The 14645-nt window shown below is 36.8% G+C and overlaps 1 protein-coding gene across 3 annotated transcripts in view; it reads left to right on the top strand.

Annotated features, from left to right (window-relative positions):
• Positions 1-14645, top strand: part of ELF2 (E74 like ETS transcription factor 2) — a 112916-nt gene that overhangs the window by 42045 nt on the left and 56226 nt on the right. The window contains exon 2 of one of the 3 annotated variants that reach the window (XM_075543776.1): positions 9878-9980. The exons of 1 other annotated variant lie outside the window; for it this stretch is intronic. The gene's annotated coding sequence lies outside the window, so the exon portion shown is untranslated. Of the gene's footprint in view, positions 1-9860; positions 9981-14645 lie in introns of those variants that run through there. One more of the 3 variants, XM_075543777.1, reaches the window with a different exon arrangement.

The raw sequence follows: 14645 nt of genomic DNA on the forward strand, positions 1-14645 counted from the left end.
TTTTTAAAATTAAAAAATTGATAAGGTGCTTTCACATCATAGCACATTAAAGGTTTCTTTGAAATGGTGTTGCTAGTCCAGGGTGCGTCCTTCTTGCTTAGGTGAGAGAAGCATCTTTGTCGGAATCTGTTAGATTCTTCTTCCCCTTTTGTTTTCTTCTAAATCTCGGTATTTCAGTCTGTCTCTGGTGAGATAGTTATGGGGGCTTGGGGATTGGTGTCTATAATTCTTAGAGAAATCTTCTCATTTTTGCCAGTGCTCATAAAGAAAACAACATTGTATTAGAGGGCTGTAGCCAGTGTTTTATAATCATAAACATTAAAACACTTTTAGAAAAAGGATCCATGACTTTCAAAAAGGACACTGGTTTTCAACCCTAGTACCATTTTTAAAACATGGAGATATTTGTCTATCAATGTAACAAGCCCTTTTGATTAAAAGTCTTGAGAAGGTGGTGTGTTTCTGCTCACTGAGGTCTGCTAGTTAGCCTTACGTGGAACTACTTACTGCTTCCAGTTTAAAGCTATTCTTCACCTAATTTTATTTTTTGTTGACCTGAAGAGAAAGGCCAACAAAAGGTACCTCACTCTTCAGAGCAGTTATGACAACTCTGCCAGTAAACCTAGGTGAATTTGCAAAATAAATAAATAAATTGTTTAATCGTTTTATTGGGAGCTCTTACAGATATCATACCATTCCATAGTTCAGTCACATCAAGCAATTTTGTACAATTGCTGCCATGATCAATCTCAAAACATATTCTTTTTTTCTTAAACTCCTTGATATCAGTGTCTCTTTGTCCCCACCCTACCCCCAAGGAACCCTTATTCCCCCCCCCATATCTTGCACAACCCAATATATCCATTCACATATAAGTCTGTTATTCAATCCAATCAAGTGGAATTTTATAATCATCAGTGCTATCAACTTCCCTCCCCACCCTCTCCTCCTGAACCATTATTCTTGTTACTTTTCTGAAGGGTTATCTCTCTTGATTTTCACATACACAAATCTAACATGAGTAATGATGTAAAACAAAAACCATCACAGTAAGGGGAAGAAATATTAAAGAACTAGAGGATAGTTATGTGGTTCATCAGTGCCATACTGTACCTTGGCTTTATCATCCTTTCCATGTGGCCCTTCTGAGAGGGACTATTCAGTTATCTTACAGGTGGGCTTTGGGTCTCCACTACATCCACACCTCTTCACATCAATTTGGTTGCTTGCTTTTGAACTTCTGATACCTCTTCCAATAGATACCTCATGATCACACAGGTTGGTGAGCTTCTTCCATGTGGGCTTTGTTGCTTCCCTGCTAGATGGCCACTTGTTTAACTCCAAGCCTTTAAGACCCCAGACATTATATCTTTTAATAGATAGGCATCATCAGCTTTCTTCACCACATTTGCTTATGCACCTGCTTTGTCTTCAGTGATCGTGTCGGGAATGTGAGTATCATACAATGCCATATTGTTAGAACAAACTGTTCTTATAGTGAAGTAAGATTTAAGTAGAGGCCGAAAGTCCATCTGTTTCCTTGTTGCATCTGCATATATATATATATATATACACACACACACAAATACCCATATGTGTAAACAATTTACTTTATCAAAATAGGGAGCCAAACATTAATAAAAGCTTCATGACAGTGGTCTGAAGTGTTATCTGATTTATAGTAGATGATGTAGGTGACCAGAAGATAAATGCTTTTCAGAATTTGCTGAAAATTTCAGAGATGAATTTTCATCTTGTGTAAAAGGGTGGAACAGTTAAATGTAATATGTATGGTAATATTTTGTGCTAGACATTGTAACTGATTTTATTAAAGGATGTAAATAAACAGAATGCTAGTAATACACACAGAATTCTGTTAGCTTAAATTAAAAGCAAAGACCCTTGCCGTTGAGTGGACTCTTAATTCATAGTGGCCCCATAGGATAGAGTAGAACTATCCCACAGGGTTTAAAAGGCTGTAGATCTTCATGGAAGCAGTCTGTCACCTCTTCCTCCCACAGAGGGGCTAGTGCATTTGAACCTGTAACTTTTCATTTAGGAGTCAGATGCTTAACTATTCTTGTGCTAGCTTAAATTGAAAAAACAAAACACATTTGAAATTTTTGGAAGAGGTTTTGATTTAAGAAAAAAAAAATCTTTTTAAAGTCATTCCACCCAATACCAGCACGGGGTGCATTCTTTCCCAGTCCATAAGGAGCATTCTCTAGAAGAGATCATATGTGCAAATACACAGTAAGCCCTTTGCGTTAGGACACAGATCAGCTTTAAAATACTGATATTTCCCCATCTGTCTTCTCAGACCACAGTGCTATAAAATAAGAAAACAACGATAGAAGAGCAAGGGCCAAAACGTAAATACATGGAAAGTTATCAGCACCCTGTTGTAGTCACTAAACTATAGTTAACTGATGAAATGAATGAAATTTTAGAATTCCTTAAAACAAGTGAGAGTGAAAGCACAACATTCCAAAACCTTTGGGACACAGGAAAAACAGGTACCCGAGGGCAATCTCTAGCAATTAGTGTACACACGAGAAAAGAGGAGGAAACTAAAATTAATACCTTAATCAGCATCGTCATCAACTAGAATAAGCAACAAAACATTGAGCCATCAAGAGAAAAGAAATAAAGATAAGAGTAGAAGTAAATGAACTGGAAAACAGAAAAAAAAAACAATGGAAGAAATTAGAGAAGAAATCCATCCATTGGAAGGATTAACAAAATTGTACATTTGTGAGCTTAAGGAAGGAAAAGGGAAGCTGCATATATTAAGAATTATAAATGGAAAGGGTGGCATCACAATAGATTCAAATGAAATAAAAAGAATAATAACATTACTGTGAAAGCCTGTACCCCCAAGAAATTTGAAAACCTACATGAAGTGGACAGGTTATTAGAAACACATCACCTACCCAAATGAACACAGATTGATATAGAAAACCTTACCACACCCATAACCTTCACAGAAAGGAGAGAAACCCTGATACCAAAACAGATGGGCACGGCAAAAATAAATACATGAGTAAGTAGGGGTTCCTGGGGGATGTGGTGTGGGAGAGGGGCTAAGGGGGATCTGATATCAAGGAGTTCAAGAAGAAAAAAGATGTTTTGAATCTGATTGTGGTAGCGATTATACAGTACTGCTCCATGTGATTGAACGATGGAATGTTATGATATCTGTAAGAGCTACCAATAAAATGATTAAATTAAAAAAAAAGAAAACTAGAAAACATAGGAACAAAACAAAACTCACTACCATTACAAACTCACTACTCATTACAAACAAACTCACTACCATAGAGTTCATTCTGACTCACAGCCACCCTCTCTGGTAAGGTAAAACTGCCGTGTGGGGTTCCCAGACTGTAACTCTTTACAGGAGTAGAAAGCCTTGTCTTTCTTGGAGCAAGGGGCTTATGGTTTTGAACTGCTGACCTGGGAGTTAGCAAACCAACAGGTAACCACTACCAGTTGCCAACACAATCTTGGCCAGTAGATTGGGACAATAGAGCTTCATAAGAGGGAAAGGAAAAACTAACGGAGAGAAGGTGGGATAGAATATGGATCAGGCAGAGGTTGGTTTGAGCTGTTGAATGCAGAGTTAATGGTCTGATAAATCATCCTACCTATTTCACAATTTAAAAGATCATAAAAACAGAGGGATCTTGGCTTTGATAACAAATTGGGACCTTTGAAATATTGAAAACTTTTCTCAAATTTCCAGAGTCAAATTAGGATTATTTTACATTAAAATGAGTTCCTCAGTCAAATCTTACTGCATACCCAACTGACTATAAACATTTTTATTTAAAGTAGCTCAGATAGAAACATAATTCTAAATAGGCAGCAAATGTACCACTTTAGGGATTTATTTTAGTCTTCCTGTATTCAAAGGGTGTGACTGTCATATGCAGGGCAGGGACATAAGCATAAATGAATAATGATGACCTTGAACAGATGATATGCATAGTCTAGGTGAAAAAAAGTTACATGATGCTTACAAAGAAGTTTTTGTATTAAAATTTTTTGTAGTATTTTTAAAATGTATACTTTGTTAACACTAAAAAGAAATACTGCTAGTAAATAACTTATTTTATTTTAAAGCACTATAAAAATTCCTTGGAAGTTCTTCTATGCCTCATTCCATGTTCACATGTAGATTCTAAATGGTAACTTTAAGGATTATTAGTTCTTATAGGTTAGTATTAAAATCCATTCATATCCATTAAAATGTATTTCTTTTCATAGAATTAATTTATACTTAAATGACTTAAGATCTGAAACAATTACTTTCATTCGCCTGACATCTTAAACATACACAAAGATTATTATGATTCATCCTACTACATGTAGGCAGCCTTTATGTGGGTATAGCATATAATACGTACAATGTGTGTTAATTGTTTGCTATTGGTATGGCTTGTAGTCAACAGTAGGCTGTTAGTAGTGAACAGTTTGGGTAGTCATAAATTATATGTGAACTATAGACTGTGTGTGTGTGGAGGGCTAGGGGAAGAGCTGGTACCCTTAACCCTACCATGTGGTTCAAGAGTCAGCTGTAGTAATGAAGTGCAGTGGTGACTCCAGCAAGGGCCTTCTGGATAGTCACTGGTGATTTGAAGGAGGAGGAGAGTCTCTTGTATTTCCTACCAAGAAAGAAACTGAAACTTCGAAAATGAAGTTTTTATGTTCACTTTAAAAAATATCTATAAATATGAAAAAGTTGTTATTTAAAATTAAGATTGTATCAGTGAGTCAATAATACAGTCTTATAGAAATCTTTGAGATTAAGCTGTCTAGAATGTGCTTCATCTTTAATCTTAATAGATATTTTTACTGTATCCTCTTAATCCTCTAGTTTACAAGAATATATCAGTAAATACTTAGCAAGGTGCTATTTTTTACACTTGATCTTAGCCAAAAGGCCGAGAGCGATTCGCAAGGTGGTATTTTTTAAACATATTTCTTTTCCTCAAGGAGTTAACAATTTAATTATAGAGACAAAACTTACCAAATATATTCAGGATGTGAAACAGTAAGAAGTGAAAAAAAAAAATAAACAGTAGAGTCTTATGAGTGTTATTTACAAGTTCAAAAACCTTTTCAAGAGAGTGAAGTTTAATTTATAGGATGAGAGACTCTTTAGAGAAAGAATTCACAATGAAGATAGACTTTGTTGGGCAGATAGAAGGTACTATTTAAAATGAGCTTCCAACTGAGGGAAATGCAAGTATAATTAATAAGTGAATAAAATAGTAAAGCTGAAAGTTTTTGTAGAAGGTGTTGAGTAAATAAGGTATTAGTAGAAGTTTCCATTAAAACTGTGACTAAGCAAGGATCTTGGGGGCCCACGACTTTATTTTGGGGGGATACTAAGGTTAACTGGAATAACACAGTCAACAAAGGCATTTTACATATTAATTTGGTAAGAACTGAATCAGTGGCACCAAACAACAACAATTTGGTGAGTAGTGTCTAGTGTCCTAAAAGCTTGTGACAAGCCATCTAAGATACAACTATTGGCCTCTCTGGGTATGGAGGGAAGAAGAGTGATGAAAATCAAAGACACAAGAGAAGAGACTAGTGAAGAGCAACTTCTAGGACCGAGACCAGACAAACTAGAACATTGGTTCCCAAGCTTACTTGGCTTACTGCCTCCTTTTCTTGGGAGGCGGGGAAAGCACCCCTTGGCAATGAAAACTCGTGTCCTGTAGATCACAATCCAGGATAAAGTGTAGGAATCTATTTTTGCAGACCCCCTGGAATGTTCCCATGCTCCCCTGGAGCAGTTTTGTCCATGTGGTAAACACTGAGCTAGACAGTGTCTGACTGGCTGCCAATGCCAACTGCTTTGCAAGGGATTACACTTGAAGAATAATCATTGAGATCAAAAGGGCAGCATTTAACCAAGGATAGAATTCAGAGGTTTAAGAAAGAAGGAAAAATGGAATCAGGAAGCACAAGGAAGAAGTTGAATAAGTGAGTAAATAAGTGGAATACATTGTAGGGATTACAATCAATGACATGAAACAAAATGCGTATGTGTCATTGATGGAAAATGGGTCATCTCTAAACCTCAACCAATTCACATTAAAAAACAAAAAACAGTTGTGACTAGATTGTGAATGAACTCCAGATTTAGTAATTAGGCATCTAGGAACTAGGAAGACCTGGAAGGTTTGAATTTAGTATTTCAATGTATGTAGGATGAATTGAAGGGGATAAGAAGAGGCAGGAAGACTGACTACCTCTTGTATGATGAGTGGAGGCATGATTTGAGAAATATTAAAACAGGTAATAGAAGTAGGAATAAAAGGACTTATATAAATAAGCAGTATTACTATGTAACATCTAACAGGACTTAAAACTTTTTTTAACTAGACCCCATTGCCTTGTCACTTGACAATTATAATTCATAGTGACTCCATCCCCTCCTTATTGGACAGAATAGAACTTCTAAGTATAGATACTTAGGTGAACTGTCACTCAGTTTTGTCCTTAGGTAGTGCCAATAGTTAAGTGTTTGACTCTTAGCTAAAAGAAAGCTAGGTTGGTGGTTCAGACCCATTTAGCGTTGTGGAAGACAGGCCTTCAAAAGGTCACAAAACTTTATGAAGCAGTTCTACGTTGCACATACATGAATTGGAATTGACGAGATGGCAACTAACAACATGTAAAGAAGATAGCAATTTGAGGGAGGCAAGACTGTTTGGAAAGTGGAAATGTTCATAAGACCCCCAAATCAAGCCCACTATTCTTAGCAACCCTATATTGGGTTCCTGAGACTGTAAATCTTTATGGGAGCAGACAGCCTCAACAATCTCCCACTGAGAAACTGGAGAGTTTGAACTACTGACCTTGTGGTTAGCAGCCCATCATTTAACTCACAGCACCAGGAATAGACAAGTTGACTTTTAGTTAAAACAGAGTACCTAAGGAGGAATGTTTAGGTTTACTACATGATGTATAAATGTATAGTCATTGTGTCACCACAGAAGAAATCACATAATTTTTTAAAAGTTTTAATAAAGTTACAAACATGCAAACAGGGTGTAGCAACAGCAAAGCTGTTTCTGGCATAGGTGAGTGTCACCTTGGGAGAATCTGAGACCTTGGGTCAAAGGATGCAGCTAGCTGGAGGACATTGCCACTAGGAGGCAGTAATTGCTCCCATCTCATTCTCCTCCAACCCTTTAATCTCCTGTAGAGTGCTCCCTTGGCCAAACCCAGTCTGAAACCAGGATGGCCCAGTTAACAAAGCCAGCCAGCCTCTTGGTACAGAGAACTGGATGAAGAGTAGAGAACAGACTGGGCGGGGGTCAGGGGGTGAGGATGGCAAATGGAAAGTATCTACCACACTGGAAGCTTGGTTTTAAAAAAAAGAGGAAAGACTGATTGGGGATTCATCCTTACTTGACTACAAAATTGTAATAAATGACATTTCATTGGGGAAGTATTTATATTTTGTATTTATCTCTCTAGGATACAGAACAAAGGGCACTGAAATTAATCTTAGGGTGTGCTTACATTTAGAGGAAAAGGAAGTAGAACACAGTGTGGCCAAATAGAATAGAATATTCTGTGTTGCCTACTCGGTGAGTTTAATATATATGCATTTTATATCTTTTAAGCGGCTGTCGGCAGTAGGTAAGGGAGAAAGTTGACTTGGGTTAGTTGGTCTTGGTAGTGTCTAACCTTTCTGAGTCTCACTTTCACTGGCCTAACTTAGGAATTCAGACTTGTCCTCACATAAATCACTATATAAAACCTTAGCACAGTGCTCAGGACACAATAGGTGTTTCATAACTCTTTCCTTTAACTTGAATAGCCCATTTCCTTGTGCCTTCAAATTTGGACAAGCATTGTATGTATCAAAAGAGAAAATAGAAGTTTAGTTCTCTCGTACTTTTTTCTTTCTTTTCAAATTTACACGAAGAAGAAAACCCGTGCCTTTGTGTCAATCTCAATTTATTAGGCTGTAAATCGTCATGAGAACCGATAGCCTCATCTTCCTCCCTCTGAGCAGTTGTGGTTAGTGTCCCAGTACCTAACCAACAGGGCCACCAGCCTCCTTTATACCTTTAGTCTATACTTTTTCTTTATTAATTCTTCCCTTGTTGCGTGCTCTGGCACCTCACTTACTCTTTTAAAGCGGTTTTTCAGGTTTCAAAAGCTACTAGTGACCTGTAGACTGATCCACAAGTAGATATGCCATAATCTGGATTTATCACCTGCTGAAATGCTATATTCCCTTATCTGTTTCTTTCTGCCTCCTGTGTGGACTGTGCTATGAATGTTTCTGAGCTTTTACTCAAGTACAGTTCCTTTTGTCTGGAATACGTATGGTTATCATTCATTCTCTAAGGTCCATCTCCAGGAAACTTTATGCAGAGGTTGAGCCTGCAGTTAATACTGTCTCCTTTGAGTTTCTGTTATGTCAGGGACCTGTTCATTCAATCCCCTGTACTGTTCTCTTGAGTATGTTACCTTTGATTTCCCCACGAGAGAACATAGTTTTTTCTTTTGCTCAGTGTTATGTTGAAACAACTGAAACAAATTGACACAGTGTTACACTGTAATCCAGAATTATTTATATGTAGATCTTCAACAAAAAAATTTTTAAAAAGGATTATAGAAAAGAAACACTTACATAAGATCATAAGACACACACAGCTCTACTTATTAGACGCTGTCTATATAGTGAACATCCACTGTGGGTGACTCGATTCTGACTCATCATAACCCTCTGTGACAAAGTAGAGCTAACTGCTCCCCAGGGATTCAGGAGGCTGTTGACCTGTATGCAAGTGGAGTGCCTCATCTTTCTCTCCTGCCCAGTGGCTGGATTCAAACCTCTGACTTTACAGTCACCAGCCCAGTATTTAACCTATTGATTATGTTTAAGTTATTGGAAATATGTTAGTCATCTAAAAACAAACATATTAAAACCAAAGTGATGTTATATTAAGATTAGATTCTAGATTTTTCTCTTAAAATCACAGTAAGCTTAAATAATGTTTGCTTATACTGAAATTTAATTTTTTTCTTATAATAAAAAGATTGTGATGTATTCATTGAAAAATTGGGAAGCATTATAAAAAATAAACAGTAAAAATGACTAGAACTGCCCCTGTTGGTTTCAGAGGCTGTGAATCTCTATGGGAGCAAAAAAGCCTCAACTTCTCCCGAGGAGCCGGTGATAGATCCTAACTGTCGCCTTTGCGGTTAGCAGCCCCACGGGTAACCTACCAGCGCTCCTAGTTCGAACACAAGTTGGTCATAATTGCTGCCTTTAAAAGTTATGACTGCTTTTTAAAACAATGTACCTGTAAGCATATTAATATGATCTGTAATATGGGCACATTGAGCTTTTTATTACTAACCATTGACTGCAAAATGCTCAGTAGTTTCCGGACTTTTTTCTTATGATCTTTGGGGGATAGACTTTGCTTCTTAACCAGGTCTGCACATAAAAAAAGTTGGTCCTGTTAATTATCTTAAAACAAAATAAAAACAAAAAAACCCTGGAAAACTTTTTTCTGGTGACCAGAACATTTTTAGTTTAAAAATTAGTTAAAAGGACAGGTGAATGATAAGGATTTTTACATAATTCAACAAGAATGCAGTGCTTTTTGTTTTTTTAAACCTAGTGAAGGTATAGGATTTAAAAAATGCAGCTAATAAAAATTAAACCAGGAGTCTCAAAAAATAAGATAAGGAGCTAGATTTCTTTTTGGCAGAATCTCAGACTAATTTGACTTCATGAGATGTGATAAATTTTGTATTTGTTGTACCATCAGAAACCCTCCCTGTGGCATAAGAAGGCTCTTTTAATTAGAAAATATTATTGCCACAGGGAGGTAGAAGATCGACATGAAAAACGGGGGATCTGAAAAGGAGCCCCTACCCTAGGATTACCTGAAGGGGAAACTGATTGAGCCAGGAGGAAGACAATGCTGGTAGGTTGGTTTTTAATATATTAAGAATGTTTACATTTTTACATGTAATTAAAACTATCGCATCTAGCTTTACCTTATTTTTGTTTAAAAGGTGACATTGTTTCTTATTTTAAGAAGGAGAAATAAAAAGTATTTCTTCTTCAACAATTAACTGAGTTACCACCACCATGCTCCAAATGTTACTCCTTTAAAAAAATATTTTCAACAGTTTTCTTGACTTAGAACTCACGTACTATACAATTCAGTTGTTTCCTTATATTTAAAAGTGTGCAGTATTTATTTTTATAGATAAAACTTTAGGGCCTCTGCTCTCTTGGAACCTACTAATGACTGACCATGTTCAGATTTTTTTTTAGTAATTTCTATTATTTCTGCTTTTATCTAAGTCTTTTTTTTAATGTTTAAGAAGTGTTTTCATCCAATGTTCTTTTTTTTACTTCTCTCTTTTTTTTTAACTTAAAAAATTGTTTTGGACTCTTACAACTCTTGTCACAATCCACATATTGCTTGAATCAGGTGAATTTGTACATATGCTGCTTCATTCTTTTCTAGACATTTACTTTTTATTGAGTCCTTGGTATCAGCCCCCCCCCCAACCCTTGATAGATTGTACATTGTTATTATTTCATATCTCACACTGACCGCTGTCTCCCTTACCCCATGTTTTCTTCTGGAGAGGGGTATATGAGGTTATGTGTCGATCGCTGTGATCTGTTCCCCCTTTCTCCCAAACTTGCTAAAGAGAAAATGTTTCCTCAATTAGTTTACTTTGATTTTAGAATTTTTTATAATTATAAAATTATAATTATACTATGATTTTTTCCCTTAAATCACTGGAATGTGTTTTTAGGAAAAAGTTTGATATTTAATAACCATATTTAAATTAGACTGTGATGCCATCAATTATAAGAAATATTTTTTATTTGTACCACTGAAGTTTGAGAAAAAGTCTGCCAATTATAAATTTTAAGAGACAATTATAAGATGCATCCCTTAGTTGTCTAAATGTCCTCTATTTTACCTCTCTAGTTTCTAATCTCCATTGCAACGGTTACACAGAAATCACAGACAACATTCATGATAAAAGGTTTATTAAGGAAATTAACAAACTGGAAGGTCAGTGAGAAATGCTCAGGATAGTGTTGTTTATAAGGACATGTTACAAAATTCTTTCAGGTATGCTAATAAATGTCCAAAGGGGCATACCACTCTGTTGTAGCCTCAAAGGCCTAACTAATCCAGCTCCCTGAATTACCTACCCAGAGGCAACTCACTCCAGTAAGCTCCCGCCTCAGAGCACTCAGCTTTATTTGCTCCGTGGGTTGTCAAGTCCATTGCTCTGTTCTGTGCTCTGGCTCCTGGTTCTGCGGCTGCTCCTTTGATATTAGAGTTGTCTTCTGGATCCAGGAGGTTCACTGTACTGCGATCTTGGGTCTAGAGGACTCACTTTACTTGGGGCTCTTGGCTGGTAATGAGATACAAACCCGTTTCTCAGAGGGCTCATTTTATACACTGCAAGATGGCACTCCAGAGGGTCCTGTTTGAAATTATTCACAGGTTCATATGAACAGAAGTATCTTCCCCCACCTTGTTACCAGAACCATGTGAGAAAAGGTCATTTGGTTGTTCAATTGTGTGAAATGTGGCTTAAGTGCCAATAAGACTATTTAAAAAAAGGGGGGGGGGATGAAATAAAGGTCATTTGGTGAGAGAGACTTTGGCTGGAAGAGCCACATTCAAACAGGTCAAAATATGAGTAAATGAATATCTTTGTTGTTGGTTACCACTGAATCTATTCTAACTGATAGCAACTCTGTGTACAGCGAAACAAAACACTTCCTTGTTCTGTGTCACCCTCTCACTTCTTATGTTTGAGCCTCTTGTTGTCGTCTATCTTGTTGAGGGACTTCCTCTTTTGAGCTGCCGCTCTACTTTACCAAGCTTGATGTCCTTCTCCAGGGCCTGATGACATGTCCAAAGTAGATGAGATGAAATTTGGTCATCCTTGGCTCTAAGGAGCATTCCTTACAAGACAGATTTTTTTGGTGGGGGGTTTTGTGGGGGGTAGAGCATTCCATGGTACTTTAAATGTTTTTCACCAGAAACATAATTCAAATGCATCAAGTCGTCTTCAGTCTCCAAATTTCACATGCATATGAGGCAATCAAAAATACTGTGACTTCGTTCAGACATACCTTAGCACTCAAAGTAATCTTGCTTTTTAAAACTTTAAAAGAGGTTTTAAATAGCAGATTCACCCAATGCAGTGTGTCATTTGATTTCTTGACTGTTGCTTTCCTAACCATTGATTATGGATCCCAGCAAGACGACATCCTTGAGAATTTCAGCCTTTTCTCCATTGATCAGGCTGTTACCTATTGGTCTAGCTGTGAGGGTTTTGATCTTCTTTAAACTGAGCTGTCATCCATACTGAAGTCTGCAATCCTTGATCTTCATCAGCAAGTGCTTCAAGTCCTCTCAATTTCAGCAAGCAAGGTCATATCATCTACACATTGCAGGTTGTTAATAAGCCTTCCTCCATTTCTGATGCCACATCCTTCATATTATCCAGCTTTTCAGATTATTTGTTCTGCTTACAAATTTTATTAAGTTTAGTGAGAGGATACAACCCTGACACACCCTTTACTGACTTTAAACCATGCAGGATTCCCTTATTCTGTTCACACAACTGCCTCTTGATCCATGCACGAGTTCCACAGGAGCATAATGAAGCGTTCGGAATTCCCATTCTCCTTAAGGCTATCCAGAGTTTGTTTTGGTCCGTACAGTTAAATGTCTTGGTATAGTCAATAAAACACAAGTAAACATCTTTCTGATATTCTCTACTTTCAGCCAAGATCCTTCTGAGGTCAGCAATAATATTCCTTGTTCCACATCCTCTTCTGAATTCAGCCTTACCCTCTGGCAACTCGCTGTCAGTGTATTACTGCAACTGATGTTGGATGATCTTCAGCAAAATTTTTCTTGCATACGATATCAATGATATTGTTCTATAATTTGAGCATTCTGATGGTCACCTTTCTTTGGAATGGATATAGATCTGCATCTATCCAGTTAATTGGCCGAGTAGATAAGTTCCACATTTCCTGACATAGGTGAGCTAGCACTTCCAGTGCTTCAACAACTTGCTTTAACATTTCAGTGTTCCATCAATTCCTGGACCATTGTGTCTGGCTAATGTCTTTAGTGAAGTTTGAACTCTTGAAATGGTAGAATGTCGACTAGTTATTTTTGGTACAGTGACCATGTATTCTTTCCATCTTCTTTTGATGTCTCCAGCATCATTCAATATTTTCCCCATAGAATCTTTCAATCTTGCAAGTTGAAACTTGATTTTTTTTTTCAGTTTAAAATATGCTAAGTATATTTTTCCTTTTAGGTTTTCTAACTTTAGGTCTTTTACATTTCACTATAATATTTGACTCTGTCTTCTTGACCTGCCCTTTGAAATGTTCTATTCTGCAATTTGACTTCATTTTTCCATTTGTCTTAGCTACTCTATGATTAAGAGCAAGTTTCAGAGTCTCTTTTGATACCCACTTTTATCTTTTCTTTCCTATCTTTTTAATGACCTTTTATTTTCTTCATGTATGATGTTCCTTGATGTTCTGCCACAGCTCATTAGATCGTCTGTCATTAGTGTTCAGTGAAGCAAATCTATACTTCAGATGTTCTCGAGTTTCAGGTGGAATAGACTCAAGGTTGTATTTCGGCTCTTATGGACTCTTTCATTTCCTTCAGTTTTAACCTCAACTTACATATGAGCAATTTGATGGTCTGTTCACAATCAGCTCCTAGCCTGGTTTTAGTTGCAGATATTGAGCATCTCCATTGTCTCTTCCCACAGATATAGTCAATTTGGTTTCTGTGTATTCCATCTTGGGAATTCCGTGTATATAGTTGTCTTGTGCGTTGTTGAAAAAGTGTATTTACTATGAACAAGTCATTGGTCTTGAAAAATTTTATAATACCATTTTCAGCTTCATTTATATCACCAAGGCTATACTTTCCAACTGTTCCTTCTTCTCTGTTTCCAACTTTTGCATTTGAATTGCCAATAATTATCATATAATAATGATTAATTATCAATTGCTTGTTTGATCACTTTCAGGCTGTAGAATTGTTCACTTTCATCACTAGCTTTAGTAGTTGGTGCATTCATTTGAGTAGTAGTTGCATTGATTGGATTATTTTGAATGTGGATGGATGTAACCTTACCACAGCATTATACTTCAAGATAGATCTTGAAATGTCCTTTTTGATGATGGATGCAATGCCATTTCTCTTGACTGTGTTATTCTTAGCATCCTAAGCCAGGATTTTCTCATTCCAAGTGGCCAATACCAGTCCAATTCAGCTTACTAAGCCCTAGGATATTGATCAATACACATCAATTGATTTTTGACAACTTCCAATTTTCCTAGATTCATATTTTATACCTTTCAAGTTCTGAGTGTTAGTAGATTACCTCAGCTGTTTCTTTTCATGTTGAGTCGTGCCCTATCAGCATGTGAAAATCTCAAAGGCTAATCCCACAGGGTTTACCCCACTCTTGCCATTATAGTCGATTTTCCCTTGAGAAGGCAGCTCTTCCTCATTCATCATCCCCGTCTCTTCTGGCCTGGGGACTCATCTTCTGGCACT

The sequence above is a fragment of the Tenrec ecaudatus genome, chromosome 3 (genome assembly GCF_050624435.1).
Source record: "Tenrec ecaudatus isolate mTenEca1 chromosome 3, mTenEca1.hap1, whole genome shotgun sequence".
NCBI lineage: Eukaryota > Metazoa > Chordata > Mammalia > Afrosoricida > Tenrecidae > Tenrec > Tenrec ecaudatus.